Below are 17,108 nucleotides of genomic sequence, written 5' to 3' on the forward strand. Positions count from 1 at the left end.
GTTACAAGCAAAGGGGGAAATAACGTGCTTTGTAATGCAAGATACCACGCAAGCGCAACCAGCCCACCTCCGCATTCGAAACATCCTCACAATGCATACTAGTAGTAAGCTCACCACTCTTAATGTTCCGCAGTATGAATTCCATTGGCATTCGTTACACTCTGAAAGTCCCAATAAAAAGGGGGAAAAAAGTCGATGCCTGTGGAAAAGATGCGGTAAAAAAAGCCCTTTGATGCAGTTTTGTTTCAAGCAAGGTTACTAGGTCATGCCTTTGCATAAGGTGATTTGTAAACAAGATTATGATACGGGATTTAACCACAGAATAATACTAACTCTTTTTGTAACCCCATCATTGGTAACTGCACGGAATATTTTACGAATATGATAAATGTTTCCATGCATTTTGAAATTAATTTCTCTGTTTTATATTTGATACCAAAACGTAAGCAAAATGATAATTTTCACAAAAGTTTTAAATTAAAATATGAGTACTAATAAAACATGACATTGTCAGAAGGAGAAGATAGGTATAGGGTATATTCTTCTCATTTTGATATATGTAATTACAACATAGATTTACATTCTAAGAACTAACAGAAAAAAATGCAGTCTGCTGCAAAATAATTTACTGTTAGTTGTAGTAAAGGTTTTGACCATCAATAGTGTATACTAGCAGGAATAAATATAATTGATGAACCATCACTAAATCGTTGCAAATGCATTTAGTTAGAAATTTTAAAGCTGGTTTTGTTTTTTAAACTATGTACAGTTGTACCTCATAATATGAATGTAATCCATTCCGCAATTGCAAAATAATGCATTTTACGGGACATTACTTTGTTTATATTAGTCTGAGAATAATATTAAACCATTCCTAAATTCCATCCAAAAATGCGAAACACTGTAAAATCATTCAGAAAACATAAAAAAACACCAATATTATTGGAAATGACACGAAAGTACTAATTTCTTAACTAAAAATCTTTTTGACACACTAAATATTCACATACTCTTGCAGTTTCAAAGTTCCTCTAGTCAAAATCTTTCCTGTCTTAGATTGAAAGTTGAAGACTTAGCGGTTCTTTGCTTTGTTGCACATTTTGTTCTATCTTGTGGGAGGCCCAGGTTTCATGACTTAGAAGTTGTCTAAAGTAGTATCTCTGTTCTTCAGGAGGATATTGAAGTAGTACATAACAGTATCATAGAACATGTCAACCGTGCTGTGCACAGATTTTCAGTTCAATATGTTCAGTCTTCATAGTCCTCCGCTGGAAGTTGAAGATTCAACTGTGCTTCAATTTCAGATAATTGCTTTATGGGTGGAAGGAGTCCAGGTTTCAAAACGTTATTTAAAATGGTTTAGAAATTGCCTAAAGTGATTTTTCTCTGTCTTTCAAAATGATCCTCATGTAACACATAGGATTGTCTTTGAACAGATCAGCCACTCTCTTCATCTTGGTTAACTGGGAAGATACTTGCTTGCTACTTGAACCTCTTATCTTTGCTAGTAAATGAACTTTCGCTTTAAGAATATGAATTAAATCTAGCTTATTCAGAAGTTTTTTGATAACTGGAATTGGCATAGATTTTTAAAAACTCCTCCCCATTAAAAAAATAATTTCAAGAGCTACCCGTCTTTGGTTTCATCCAAGCTGGGCTAACAATTCATCAGTAGTAATGTAATATTAAGAAATAATTTCACCTGCCTCCACAGAAACATTCTGTACAAACATAAACTAAAATAAATTTAGTTTTTCAATTCAACTAATTAATAATGTGTGCACGACATTTGCGCGTGGTATAGTTTGTAATACGGGACAGAGTTTAATGGGCGGGATATTCAATGTGAAAATACATTTTCACACTCTATGTCTGTCATATAAGTGAAAATTAAAAAATGAAACGCATTACCCATCAAAAGTTGTGTATTGACTAATTGATCTCTTGTGAATTTTTTTCAAAATTTCTGTACTTTATTTCGCTTCAGAACCTTGAAAGTTTGTAATTTTGTAATGGTGCAGTAAAAAATTTCGAAAATTGTTGGATGAAAACGAATTAACCCTCAGAAGTTTTGTATTGATTAAAACATCAGTCTTGAATTTTTTTTAAAAATTTCCTACTTCAGCTTTGTTGACTACAAGAGGCTTGAAATTTTGTTATCATTCAATACAATTACGAATTCTCAACAAATCTAATTCTTTTTTAAATAACGCTACTGTTACAGGGTTTACTTCATAAAAATGTCACTCTTCACTGGTTCAAAAATGCCTTCAACTATCCTCGACGAGGTGGTTGTATAGCAAGTTCCAACAATGCTCAGCCCAACCAAGCTTTGAACACTGTGCCAATCTCTGTTTCGTTTGATTTCGAACTCTGTTTCAATATAACCTGCTGGAAAGTTTTGAGTTATGATTACTTCATCTCGAGCTCTAGTCCCGCAAACTTCTCCCGAATATCCGGAACAACTTTGTCGCACCTCTCAACTTCCTGTGTAAGGCATGGAAAGTAGGAAGTGCGTGGTAGAAGTGGGAAGCCTTTCCTGATACTTTCCTTCAAATCTCTATCGAGATGGCTCTGTATCTTCACAATGCTGCCAGTCGATGAGTTCAGTACAGTGTTACGCATTGATGTTGATAGCTGGATCTTGAATTTGGGTACTGGCAAGGGTGGTTCTTTTGATCGTGATCTCGCAGAAAAAATTCTTCATGCATCTAACTCTCGAATGTGTTTCTGTTCTCCCGCAAGTTTAGCTACCAGCAGATTTTCCAGCCGTTCAGCGTAACCATTTAGCTGAATGTAACTAACTACAATGATCTGCAGATTATCTCTGAGGTCCTGAGAGAACAACAAAATACGCCATAGGTTAATAGAAGTTTTACGTTGTTGGGCCTTAGATTGATAGAAACATACTTAATTATTGGATTGAATTTAATATGAAGCCGCACTGGAACATATATTCTCATGATAAAAAAGCCATCTCCTTCAAGGTAGCACATGGATCAATGTTAATTATATAAACTCGAAAGGCTTGCGAGTGAGCCAATTTGCTGGCTCACTCGGCAAACGATTCTAGAAACTCGCAAATTTCTAATGGCAAATGATTATATAAACTCGAAGGGCTCAAAATAATGAACCATTTGGCATTAGAAACTTTCCCAAAACTAAGATTTGATTGTATATGTAAACCAGAGGTCGTACTTTGCTTGGAATACTTAACAGAGTTCCGCGGGAAAATATAGAATCACTATAATAAGAGTGTAACCTAAAATAATGCAGCACATATTAAGACTATTTTTATTATATGAAGGCCTGATATTTATTTATATCAAATCATACAAGAGAATAATTTTTATAACAGTGTTTCATTTACAGAATTTCAAAACTCTTCTAATGCAGTAATGTTACCAAAAATGCACTTGTTATTTATTTCCTTGCACTGTTGATGATGTCGAGGCTTAAGATAAAATAGCAAATTCGAAAACACCTATTGCTTTATTTTTTACTGATTCTGGAACGCACGGTCGTCTCTAGTCAGTTGTAATTCCAAAACTGACTAACATTGTTATTACCTAAATACTGCGGGATATACGTGCAGATCAAAATGAAGAAAGAACGCGGAAGAAAATTACACTATGGTATTCGTTCAGAGTATTTATTTTAAATATATTATAAACGTTTAATTTTTCCTTAACTGAAAACCGAATAAATTATATAATATTCAAGTGCCCAATAAAGAATAGGTTTCAATAAAAAATAAATAGGCAAACATTTGGTTACATTGATATAAATTTAGAAAACAAGTTTTTACAAATGTACCTATAAAATATAATCCAAAATTTCTCAATGCAGACCTTACTATTTATTGGAACATTAAATTAGATTTTCTTCATAAATGATCAACGAGAAGTGATACTTTTCTTAAAGTTCGTTGTTATTTGAAACATGGAATTGACGGGAGATCATGTGTTAGCGACATCAGATTTTTTTAACTGTTGCTCTGCAATCTAGGCAGAAATAGTTACAGCTGATTACAGATCCTCAAACCTTCTTTTCTTTTTTATCTCAATTGATCATACTTTTCTCGATCTGCAAATAAATGAAAGACATAATTTGGTACATTACTCGTAAGTATTACAAACATTCGCTTTACGAACCTTAAATAAATATCCTTAAAGGCATTCGAATTACGTCAAGTTATTCATACATATATAAATCCGAATAACCTATTTATTCATAAAAATGAGTACAATTTTTAAATGCTTCTGAAACTTATATTAATTATTTTGTATCTTCTCGCTAGATTAAAAATTCTATTTACAGAATTTCTGGTGTAGATGAAGAAATGACGTCATTTTGTCCTTCGTGACGGTTTTGCTATTATCCGAATTTGAATTTAGTCAATAAATAAAGCCTTAAAAATTATTTATAATTATGAAGGATAAATATTTACGTATTCTAGAAAAAATACAAGTTGCCGTTTTCGTTTTCCTTCAGGTTTAAAGAAAAACAAAATTAATTTTGCCTTTTGTAACATAAACATAAAATAATTAATAATTACTGAAATTATGGATAAAAGGACTTTCATTGAGTCTCTTTAATTACTTTATGATTTTCTGTTCACAAAACATCATTTTGTTTCGTTAGAGCTGTTACAAATAGTAGCCTTTAATAATTAATATAGATCTAATATTAAATAATATTAGATCTATATTAATTATTAAAGCCTCTATATATTATTCAAAAAGCTTATTTCAAGGAATATGAAGGACAATTAAAATATAGAGGCTAATATCCTCTTATATTAGCCTCTATATTTTAATTGTCCTTCATATTCCTTGAAATAAGCTTTTGAAAATGTATTTTAAAATGTTTTTAATTTGCGGTAAATATATCAAAACTTTAAAAGCGTAAATAAAATAATTTACAGCCTAAGATGTCACTTGTGCTAGAATAATTGTAACATACAGGAAATTTTATAAATGAGTTTTGTATACTCTCCTTATCCTAATTACTTGGACTAAAATGAAAGTAATGTTAGAGTTTGCAATTGAGTTATTTAGTTTAAATTGCAATTATGAAAAAATGCTCCAATTTTACAACTAGGAGAATTATTTCATAACGTATGCTATTCCCTGGCGTTCACTTATAAGTAATATTTTTGTTAGTTTATAAATAATTGAATAGTTGCTTAACTATTCTATTATTTATAAATTATTTAATTATTCCATTATTTATAAATTATTTAATTATTCTATTATTTATAAATTATTTAATTTGTAACTAATGAAATAATAATAAATTTATTTATGGTTTTTATGTTTTAAAATAAAATGTCCAATAAAAATATCGAAGTCCAATAAAAATATTGATTTAAAATGAAATAATATATAAGTAATAATAAATTCAGAAATTTCACATTTTGTAATAAAAATCAAGAGATTAAAAATTAAATGAATAACAATACAACATTATATAGAAGAAAATAGCAGCAAGCATTTTTTATATAGCAGAAATTACAAATATATATATTTTTATATCCCTCCATTTGTATCTCAGTGTAAATATTTTGCTCAGATAGTTCAGAATAATATTTTTTTATTGTTGCATGTTGAAAGTGGATAAACTGGAATAATTTTATGAGCTTTTTAGTTTTTACGTGTCTTATTAAGTTGCAAATACTCCGATAAATTATAAAAATTAAATAAATCGTAAATTTGAAATACAACATACATTTCCTGAAGTTTGGTTTTGGAATTATTAAAACGTAAACACGAGTTTAATAAAATATCTCATTACAGTTTCTAAAAGGTAAAAAAATGCATTTTGGAGGAGGCGGGAATTCTAGCCTAAGAACTCATAAAAACTTTTTGGCTTATTTGCTATAAGAATGTAGAAACTGTTATTTAAGTATTTCTAATAAAGCTTAAATTGAAAGCATTGAGTACTTAAAATTAAATTACTAAACAATTTCTGGGCTCTTTTTCAAATAACTCTAAAAAGTACTTAAGCATTTTAAAATACTACATTTGCAGGAGCACAAACATAGCTCATTTTCTTTCTTTTTTGTTTGCTTGTTTGTAATGAATAGAAAATTATTGGCTAAAAAATGTCAATGAAAATACAACAAAACATTTCGAAAAGAAATTTTAGAATGTGTTTTTTGATGACAACAATTTAAAAACTTAATACCTTTGAAATACAGCAGTCAACTTTTTAAAATAGGGCTTTGAAATTAGCGAAATGAACTAAAACATTAAAGTACCATAAATCATTATATTCTTGTGAAGATGAATATCTATTTTTGCAATGTACATATTAATCTGGAGATTCATAAGAATCACTGCTTTCTATTTATAGATATTACAATTTAATCTAATAGTAAGATAATCTTCTAATTATCTAATTCTATTCATAGATAATTAGAAAACATTATCACGTTTCCCATTTTTTCTTAGTGTTGCGAGCTGCAGTAAGTTTCGGCCGTAGTTAATTAAAAATTTCAAAAAAAAAAAAAAAAAGGTTTTTCAGTTCAATATTTTATTAAAGTTTTAATTATTTTTACTACATTTAGACCCTGAAAGTATATTCATTTTCTAAGTTGCTTTATTTACATAGTTTGCATGTTATTTCTGTTTTTTCAAGAAACATTGGTAATACTGAGAGGTAGTATGTATACTTTAAAATAATAGATTGCGAACGATCAATAATATAAAAATGAATTAAATAAAAATACATTAATAATTAACTGTAGTTTTCCGTGAAAGGCCTATACAAGTATTCATTAATATTTATGAAATATGTATAAATACCCATTAAATTTACATATAATCATATGCATAGGAGCTATAAAATCTATATTTGAATTTGATTTATTTAATTTATCTTATTTTCTTAATCGCGATTATAAATTTGTCTTTCCTTCAGCTAGAAATCAGTGTCCAGTATGGCTCTTACATAAAAAGCCTTAAAGACGAACTTAAAATTTCAAATCTCGCTCTTCAACTCGCGCAGTCATAACAGAAAACGTATTGGCGTCTTTCTCATGAAGAAAAATCGCCAATTTCTAGCAAACCTTTCGAGCTCGTCAGCTCTTGTTATTGATTTTTCAGATGCGATGCGGTGCCTATGGGCCTGGCTTGTCTGTCGAGAAACGTATTTAATTTGGTTAGAATTTAATACAGAAAATGTATGGAATATTGCTTCTTTCTGAAGAACATGATACCCATGATGTTTGGAGGTAAGAGGATTAGAACTCAACGTCCCCATTTATATAAAATTATACCACGTTGTATTTGTTTATTTGTCACAACTCTCTGAATCCAACAAAGATCAAGTGCATCTTGATAGATTCTAGGATGTCAGACTAGATTTTAACCATGAAAATGTCATGTATAATCCAGAAACTATCATGAAAAAACAGCATGATAGTTTCTTTTAGAATTTATTGGTATTATTATCCATTTGGTATAAACATTAATACTCTTTCATGGCATCCTCCGAATGCAATCATGACTCCTTATGTTAAATGGAGAGCACTGAGAATACACCGTGTATTATAATGGCCAAATTTTCTTCCTGGTGGTTTGTGTATAAGAAGAAATTTAGAAATAAGTATATGATGTATCAGTTTTCTGTCTGAATCGATTTGTATTTAATTGAGGATTTGTTTATGTGAATCTGTTTCGGTATAAATTAATCCTGTTGCATACGAATCAATATTTACACTAATTAAATTTGTTATTATCACTTTTAATAAATGCCCAAATTAAATTATAATTGTCATAGATTTTCTGTGGCAGTTAATTTTTGTAGAATAATATATTATTTATATAGCTTTAAAAATTAGGTATTTTCGTATTTCATTATCTTTTTAGCCGAAAAAAAAATTTTTCCTTGCAATTTAATTTTCAGAAAATTTAAATGCTTATAAATTTGTCTGCAGTCAAATTTGTCTTATCATTCTTTTTTAATTAATTTTATATTCTTATTCTTATTATATCTTTATATGTCATACAGAACTAGTTTTATATGTTTTCATGCTTTGGATATATTTCATATTATTTTTAATACTACTATTATAATGCTAATAATGAACATAAATCATAGATGTATTGATTAAATTGCATAAAATCATATTAGAAGCATTGACTTTTAGGAAATAAAAATTAAAATGTGAAAATTTAATTATGATATTAATAAAAACATTTCTGTGTGTTTGTAAATATTTTGTATATTTTATAATTACGTTTTATTGTCGTAGGAAAAATTCATTTATATTTCTTTTTAACGGAATGGTGATAGATGAACGTTAGCATATAAAAGAAATTAAACTGAATAGCTGTGTTTTATTTAAACGGTGTGCCACTGTAACACTGTTGTAGATGAAAAATTTTCAGGGGGGTATTAGAAGTGTTGTTCATTACACATAAATAATTAAAAAGAATAAAAAAATTCTGTTTAATAAGGATAAATGGTTCCTGATTTCTTAATGATTGTTTTTCAGTTGTCGACATCAGGCCAGATCATGACTAAGTCTGAATTTCCCACTGTTATTTTTAAAGAAGGAAAGGCTTTTATTTCGTCCACTCATGCTTATATTTTTATGCATATAATACAAATAAATGAATTATAAAATTCTCAACAATTTTTTATCAAAACAGAAAGAGAAAGGCAGAGAGAATGAGATATATTCTGAGATGAAGAAAATATGTTATGTAATTTTTTTATTGCTGTTATTTGCTGATAATTTTTTCAGCGATATGCTAGACACTGTTTGACGTAATAGCAGCGAAATTTGTTTTCATAAATTATTTTTTACTTTACAATAGGACGATTTTTAATGCACGATGGTGAAGACTTGTATTATAAAGACATTTGAAGACATCTAAAATTGTAAAAACATTTCTAAGGCGAAACCAAACGTGGCAAATTCAAACATGCAGTCCTTGGGATTCGAACGACTGATCTAATAATTCAAACATGCAGTCCTTGGGATTCGAACGACTGATCTAATAATTGCTTACACCACGTGAGAGCTTACTAATTCTCACATCCCCCCACACTTAAAACGAGAGAAGCACGAAATCTAGTCATCCAAATCTAAATGGAATGTCCGACGCATTTTAGCTCAAACGACAATTTATTAACAATAGTTTTTTATTTCGAAAATAAACACGGAAAACACGGAAAATCAGCTATATCCTCGCCGGGAGTTGAATTACTGGTCTTCCATTTACTGGCTGGAGATGTCGTCACTTATATCAGAAGAGCACGAATGTTAAAATGTGATAACTCCTGTATGATTAATATTATTTTCCAATATAATTTAATGTTAGAGATTTTGGTTATTTACTTCATTATTTTAATACTCAGTTTTAAATAATAAAGTTATTATTTTGAGTAATAATGATGTATATAAACAAATTTAGCACTTTGTTCCAAATTTTACGGATTGCTCTGATAACCTTTTTGCGTGTATGTGAGTATGCATGTGGATTCATTAAAAATATTTTTAAACAAGAAAATTAAAGGAAGAATGACAGAGAATGATAATCTTAATAATTATTATTTGCGGAGCATTTAATTCCGATCTGATTTATTTAAAATTATTTCTCTTTCAAAACAGTAAATTTTCTTCACGTTTTCGCTTATCATTCTCTAGAAAAGTTAATTTATCTTAAGAGAACAATAGTTTTACTCCTTTTGACGAGACTCGCAGACAACTTCCTTATTATCTCCTAAACCTTTCACCTCTAACGTCGACAAAATCTGGATGAGAGCCAGTAATACTGCAGTGTGAATATAAACGAGTTTATTGCTAGCAGGTGTTCCTTGAACTTGGCTTTAGGTAGAAAAATTGCTAATGACGTTTCTGAAAAATTTATAGGGGCAAGAGGAAAAAACTGTCGTTTGATGGGGGTAAAATACTAAATTTTTTTAATTTTCTTAATTAGTCCAAAGGGATTTGAATCCCGAAGGACTATTAGTTTCGTTTTGGCATTTTGCGTCGGACTCATAAATGTCGGTTCACTTTTCAAACTGTTGCCACAAAATGTTAGAGTCCTGCATTATATTTGAAGAAATTAAATAATGAAAAATCTGCATAAATGTATGTATATTTCTCGTATTGTGATAAAACAACGGTACATAGAGTCATCGAATTTTGAATAACGTAATCCTCCAACGAATATGAGCATGTGGAAGACCAAATTTGAAATTTGAAATTTGTTTTATGATAGATTTCCTATTTTTTAAAACTTTGACGAATTTTTGATTAACAAACTCAAGGATTTCAAAGCGAGCAATGGCAACGTTGTGCAGAAAAAACATTTTTATCTCCAGCGCGTGAGTCTCTGTATCGGAAATTCTAAAGATATGCTCGTTTTAAAACTATTTTGCGATATTGCTGTTGCACTGGATCTTATGGTTTAAGTGCGAGGAACATAATAAAGAAAGGTAACACACAAAATGTTAAAAAACGCCCCTTTGGACGTTTTTTAACACGTAATTTAAAATCTGAAACATTTCAGATTTTTTTTTTTAATTCTTTTATTGGTTTTTTATATTCTGCAGGAAATGCAGTTTATCCGATATTCACATCAAACTTTAATTTCCACAACAGATGATAAAATAAATTTCCTTTGAAGATTTCATATTCACTGCAATATTTTATAATTGGTGTCTGAGATTTTGAAAGTTTAATATACTTAACATTTGCATAATATGATTCTTTCTCTATTTATAATAAGTTTTAAGGCTTGACAAAATATTTTTGCTTCTGAAGCTCAGACTATATATAAAGACCTTCTGATGTCTTAAAACCTCCTCTTTAAAGAAATCACAAACTGAGGATACGGAATGAACCTCATTTTATTCATTCTAGCTTAAAGACTTCGCAAAGGCTGGAAAACAAGGAATTCAAACAATTTGCCAAGGACGTGGAAATGTAACTAAGTTCGCTGTAATCATCAGAAAAGACCAAAAAACACCTAAGAACGAAATATATGTTTTAGTTTATTGCTTCACAAAAGCAAGCATTCCAGAAACTTTCTCACTTTTCAAAAGAAAATGAAATTTTATGTTGCTCTTGTTAAAATCTTGTATACTTTTTTGGATCTGCTCAGCTCTTCAGTCTTCACGTTAAACACAATTTGCGTAGCTCTGAACGAAGAGAGACCTTGATCCTACTGCCTTCGAAACTGATAGAATTTTATATATAAAATCTGCACCAATCAAAACTTCCTTTTTATAGATCTAATATTTTTTAGTGACATAGAGATGACACAGAGGTGCTCTGTGTAAAAAAAAAGGGGGGACAGTTCTATATCTCTCGTTCTACTGGGCTGATTGACGAAATTCAAATTGCGTTTTTCATGTCTAGAAAACGCGACTTAGGATATGTATTAGATATATACGTAGCACTATTCTAACATAGGTATTTTGGCACAAAATCGGACTTTTTCTGAAATAACGTATCAATTTTTTTCATGTGCCGATTCTACGACTCAAATTATGCCTAGATATTAAATTTTGTCATTTTTGGCGATAAATTAATCGAGAAATTTAAAGATTTATCTTTGCGCATTTTTTTCAGTTTGCGCCAAGAATAATTCATTTGGCGGAATTTTTAATTTATGGCAAACTACTTACTTTTTTTTTCATTGATGCACGAGAGGAAAAAAGGTCCATCGTTCATTCTTTCAAATAATTTCAACAAAGTGCGTAAACCACATTTTCGTTATTATCGCTTATACGCCAAATTTCAAAACGCGCCATAATGTAAATTCTCGTATATCTTAGGAAATTTTGAATAAAAAACTCTAAACTTTTGCAGGTATGCTTAGAAATGCATTTGCTTTAAGATGATGTTAAAAATTTTGTTGGTTATAATACGAAAATATTTTCGAAATATTTATAAAAAATATTTAAAAATACAAACTTTCAAAATAAATAAAAAAAAAAAAAAAAATGAACCTAAATTTCGAATTCTGGAAGAAAGAATCAAGTAAGTTTAATAAAAACAGAGATAGTAATAAATATATACCAAATTCAATTAACACTGCGGAGGTAAAATTTTGAGAGCTAATATTTTAAAACCTATTCGTGCGATTTTTACAAAACCTGGATGTTTGGCATGATTAGAGTCGTATAATCCAAATATGAGAAAAAAAACTTGGTTCGTCATTTCAGAAAAAGTCCGATTTTTGTGTCAAAATACCTATATTACAAAAATGCTATATGTAAATCTAATATATATCCTAAGTCGCGCTTTCGAGACATGTAAAACACAAGTTGAATTTCGTCAATCGGCCCACTAGAACGGGAAGTATAGAACTGTCCCTTTTTTCCCGAAGTGTACATTTATCATTGCCATCTTTCTTTTCCATAAGCATAATTCATCTCAGTAGTGGGGGGGGGGAGAAATACTTGCAAAAGAAATCGGACTTTTACTTTTCTGCAAAACGTTAACCGAAAAACGTATTAAAAAAAAATTTTTTTTTTCTAGTATTTTGTTAACTTGCAATACTTTTTAAAGTATAGGTTCAAGTTTTTTTTGCATAAATTGAGCAAAATTTCCCTTTAGCATTAGCCTATTTTTATTTTACTCATTTTTTATTACTGATTTCAACCTTTATTTTAAAGAAATAGTACTTTCTACTCTAATTTTATATCCCAATCTTGCCAAGCACATTCGAGCAGCCCAGCCCGTATAGTGGTTAACGACACTGAATGCTATTTGGATGGGTCCGAGTTTGAATCAAGGAAAAGGCGTGGATGTTTGTAAGCGGGTGTAAAGTCCCAATCAGATTATGTTTCGGCAACGCGGGACTTAACGTCGAAAGAAACAATTCTCAGAATCCGCACAATTCCAGGAAAACCAAAGCTAGGTTACCATTTTCACTTACTACGAAGACTGGAACACCAAACACTAATCGATTATCGCTCAGATTGGGATCACGTGAGGCTTCAGAAGCAGAACTTTCTTCTGATTGGTTGTCTCTACCCGGGACTGAGGTCCAGCCGAGGCATTTTCGGTGAGGTTTGAAAAAATCCCGCGTAGCCGCAACATTGTTTCCGTAGCTAGGCGGGATACTAGAATCTCGTTTCTCAGAAAAGTCCGATCTAGCAGGGTAGTCATGTGTGATAACTTCTTAAAGCAGCAGGTTTCTTCGTGGTGTGCCCTGGGTAATGCTAAATTTGTTGCAACGTTTGCCGCTCCCTTCTTTCGCCTAATAACCAGAGGGTCGATGGCCTGGCATTTGTTTATTCGTTTGTAGTACGTTCGATAATCTGATGTCAAATTTGGGGCTTTATAAAATTTTTTTATTATTTCAGGAGAAATATTCAGCTGCCAGAATCATACTTTCGTAAGCAGCAGACCAGTAATCATGTCTGGGTAAAATTTAGAACTACTTTACAGGTTAATCTTGTGTGCTGATAACCTCAGAATACACTTCCAAATGTCAGTATGTTTGTAGTATTCCATTATAATAGTCAACTAATTATCCATAAGCCGCAGATAGCCTATGAGGTTTTACTGTGGCCTTACGACTAAATTAACATAATTTATTACTATTGACAAGTTTCCGAAATTATTTACATTTTCTTGCTTTTAACCTTCATGCTGAGTATTTCCGTACTCTCTTTATCAGGTATGTCTCCCACTTTCCAAGCGTCTTTCGTGATGTAGTGGTTCTGCACACTGGGCCGGTATTCCAGAGGTCCGCGGTTCGATTCCCGGCGAAGGCGTTGTTAATTTTTCATCTCTCCGGCCTCCAAAAAAATATCCTAATGTCTCTACATCTTAGTAAAACTCTTATTTTCATACTATCTTCGTAAAAAGTCATTTGAAATTGATGCCGCAAGAAATCTTGGTAGTAACCAGTGTTTATCACTGCAGAATATTCCTTAATAGTCCAAGAACGAGCAGCCACAAGAAAGAGTTTAAACTAACTCTTGAGGGCCATCACTGAATTACACTATCAATAAACTTAGGAGAACGTTTTCAACGAAAGACATGCACCCCCACTGCGTAACTCCTTCCCCACCATGATTTAAATTTTAGAACTAAGTTCTACTTTAGAAGTTTTTCTTTGAGTTTTCTACGTGCTCAAGCTTGCCCATTACGACCAAAGAGTTAGCATATATAAGAAAATATTATTTAATCCAAGTATTTGAAATTCATATTATTTACGAATTTGGGAAAGAAAAACTGAAGTTTTTATGTTTTATTCTAATGCAGAATTTCCCCCTGCCAACTCATCAGAAAATTATTATTGTTTCATAGCTTCTGGTTAGGTAGGTATGTCGTAAATAATGTACTCTTGCAAGCTGATAGCATTCAGCTTTCTATTATTTTAATAATTTTATCAACATTACTTTGCATTCCGCGCGACAGCTCTGAAGGCATAGCAAATATTTTTTCGTTTTTAATCTTGCAATGTTTTGAATAATGTTTTATTACATTAAAATTAATAAATGCTATAAATATAACTATATCAAAATCGTTTCTTATATATTTAACTTATTCTAGTTGCAAAATAATAATTAATTTCTAATCGCATGTGATTTCTTGAAGCAACCTTTATGAAACAAAAGTAGAAATAACAATAATTCTAAGAAAACATAGCTGAAGAATTCAAGGAAATGAATTTTTTAAATGCCGCCTGTTACATTGATGGTGAAAATATTATCATCAGCTTGCATGTTTTATCTATTGGAGAGGATACTATTTTCTGTCCCAGTACTGTCTGCCTACTTTTGAAGATATTAATTTAGCTCAAAATTTATTTTCATTAAGCAAAGTATTTTATTTTGTACTTAATAACAATTTTTTATTAATAATTTTCTTTTACTAAGCACAATACTTTAAATATTTTTTATATACTTACTATATAAAGACACTGAACACATACTTAAAAAGTAAGCTTTATAATTTCCTTTGTATATATATATGTAAAATATAAAAAATAGGACGGCTTTGCTCTATGCGAACAAGCAACCTTTAAAGAAATTATGTTTTAGTTCTGGTTTCACCAACAGATGGCGCCACTTGCTTATTCTTGTCCAGGCTTTCTTATCTTATCTAATCATTATTTCCTATCTGGTTCATTTGCGGTTTTGCAGCTGAAGATGGTGGTTCGGTAAAACCATCGAAACTAGTCCTGTGAAAATTTTGTAAATATAACGCTGATTTTTGTTGTTTGACTTCTGAATTAGTATTTATTCGGCGTGTTATTGTGTCTTAAGCAACCTTTAATTAACTTTCTGCAATTCAGGATCTCCCCCCCCCCTAGACCAGTACTTTCGAGAACATTCCAGCTTATTACGTAACCGCTTCTATAAATAATGAAGTCGCGCCATTTTAGATTATAACTTTATCACTTAGCTCCTCAATTGGTAGCTGTTTATACCGGGTGATTAAAAAGTCAGTATAAATTTGAAAACTTAATAAATCACGGAATAATGTAGATAGAGAGGTAAAGATTGACACACATACTTAGAATGACATTGGGTTTTATTAGAACCAAAAAAAAAAAAAAAAAAGGTTAAAAACGTTTACTATTATCGGGCCTTTTTTCTTCGAGGAAATGCGTGATTCTGGTTTTGTAACTGCTACCGTGACGGGTAAGAGGTACGCCGATATGTTACAGAATCGCATCGTCCCCAGCCTGGCTGATAAACACCTGCTGGAAAGTACGATTTTTATGCAGGATGGCGCTCCACCCCATATTGCTAGACGCGTGAAAGATCTCTTGCGCGCGTCGTTTGGTGATGATCGTGTGCTCAGCCGCCACTTTCGTCATGCTTGGCCTGCCAGGTCCCCAGACCTCAGTCCGTGCGATTATTGGCTTTGGGGTTACCTGAAGTCGCAAGTGTATCGTGATCGACCGACATCTCTAGGGATGCTGAAAGACAACATCCGACGCCAATGCCTCACCATAACTCCGGACATTCTTTACAGTGCTGTTCACAACATTATTCCTCGACTACAGCTATTGTTGAGGAATGATGGTGAACATATTGAGCATTTCCTGTAAAGAGCATCATCTTTGCTTTGTCTTAATTTGTTATGCTAATTATTGCTTTTCTGATCAGATTATTGCTTTTCTAATATAACCCCTTGTCATTCTAAGTATGTGTGTCAATTTTTACCTCTCTATCTACATTATTCGATGATTTATTAAGTTTTCAAATTTATACTGACTTTTTGATCACCCGGTACTTCCAATGCATCTGAATTTGATTGAAGTTCTTCTGTAGTTTGAATATTGTTCTTGGAGATTGATAATACTAATGCTGTGAAATTTTTCGCATTGTTGTGATGAAATAGTAGTGTTGTTACTAGGTTTGCTAGGGTTGTTGTTGAATTGCTGTAGTGAATTGCGTTGTATAGTTGTATTGCATTGTGTTGTATAGTTGCACTGAATTGTGTTGCATTTAGTAGCATTGATTGAGGTTGTTTTGTTGTATTTGAATTTGTCATTAAAACCATTGCTGTGGAGTATCTTTCTCATATTATTGCCATTGATTTGCATTGTCTTGGGTCCTCATTATAAGCACTGATCGCTCGTCACGTTTTGCGAACTTGTCCGATTGGATTGTCTTGCTCCTTTTGGTACTTCTCTTCTTCCCCTTTTCTCCGTTTTCTCATCTGAGATTTTCTCCACGTCCGGATTTCTTTATGTCAAGTGCCCTTGGGCTTTAATTCTGGAACCGGCAACGTTGCTCTTCGCAATAGCTCGGTCAATTATAGAGTCTAAGTCTTTTAGATTAGATTGCTTTTCTCCTCCTGCGCTACAACACTTCGTTGCTGCTTAACCCATCTTTCCTTTCTTAGAATAGTTATGACGCAGAAAGTCTAAATCGTACTTAGTTTAAATCACTATTGAATATGTAATTTGGAGAATGTTCTCATCTGAGATTTTCTCCACGTCCGGATTTCTTTATGTCAAGTGCCCTTGGGCTTTAATTCTGGAACCGGCAACGTTGCTCTTCGCAATAGCTCGATCAATTATAGAGTCTAAGTCTTTTAGATTAGATTGCTTTTCTCCTTCTGCGCTACAACACTTCGTTGCTGCTTAACCCATCTTTCCTTTCTTAGAATA

At 31.5% G+C, this 17,108-nt stretch overlaps 1 protein-coding gene across 1 annotated transcript in view; it reads left to right on the forward strand.

Moving 5' to 3' along the window:
• The first annotated feature begins 7,108 nt into the window (after positions 1 to 7,108).
• Positions 7,109 to 17,108, forward strand: part of LOC118198421 (uncharacterized) — a 50,780-nt gene continuing 40,780 nt past the window's right edge. Inside the window, exon 1 of the mRNA XM_085820977.1 lies at positions 7,109 to 7,237. The gene's annotated coding sequence lies outside the window, so the exon portion shown is untranslated. The remainder of the gene's footprint in view (positions 7,238 to 17,108) is intronic.

This window comes from Stegodyphus dumicola, chromosome 7 (assembly GCF_044657685.1).
Source record: "Stegodyphus dumicola isolate Sdum_Otavi_A_Nest chromosome 7, ASM4465768v1".
Lineage (NCBI taxonomy): Eukaryota > Metazoa > Arthropoda > Arachnida > Araneae > Eresidae > Stegodyphus > Stegodyphus dumicola.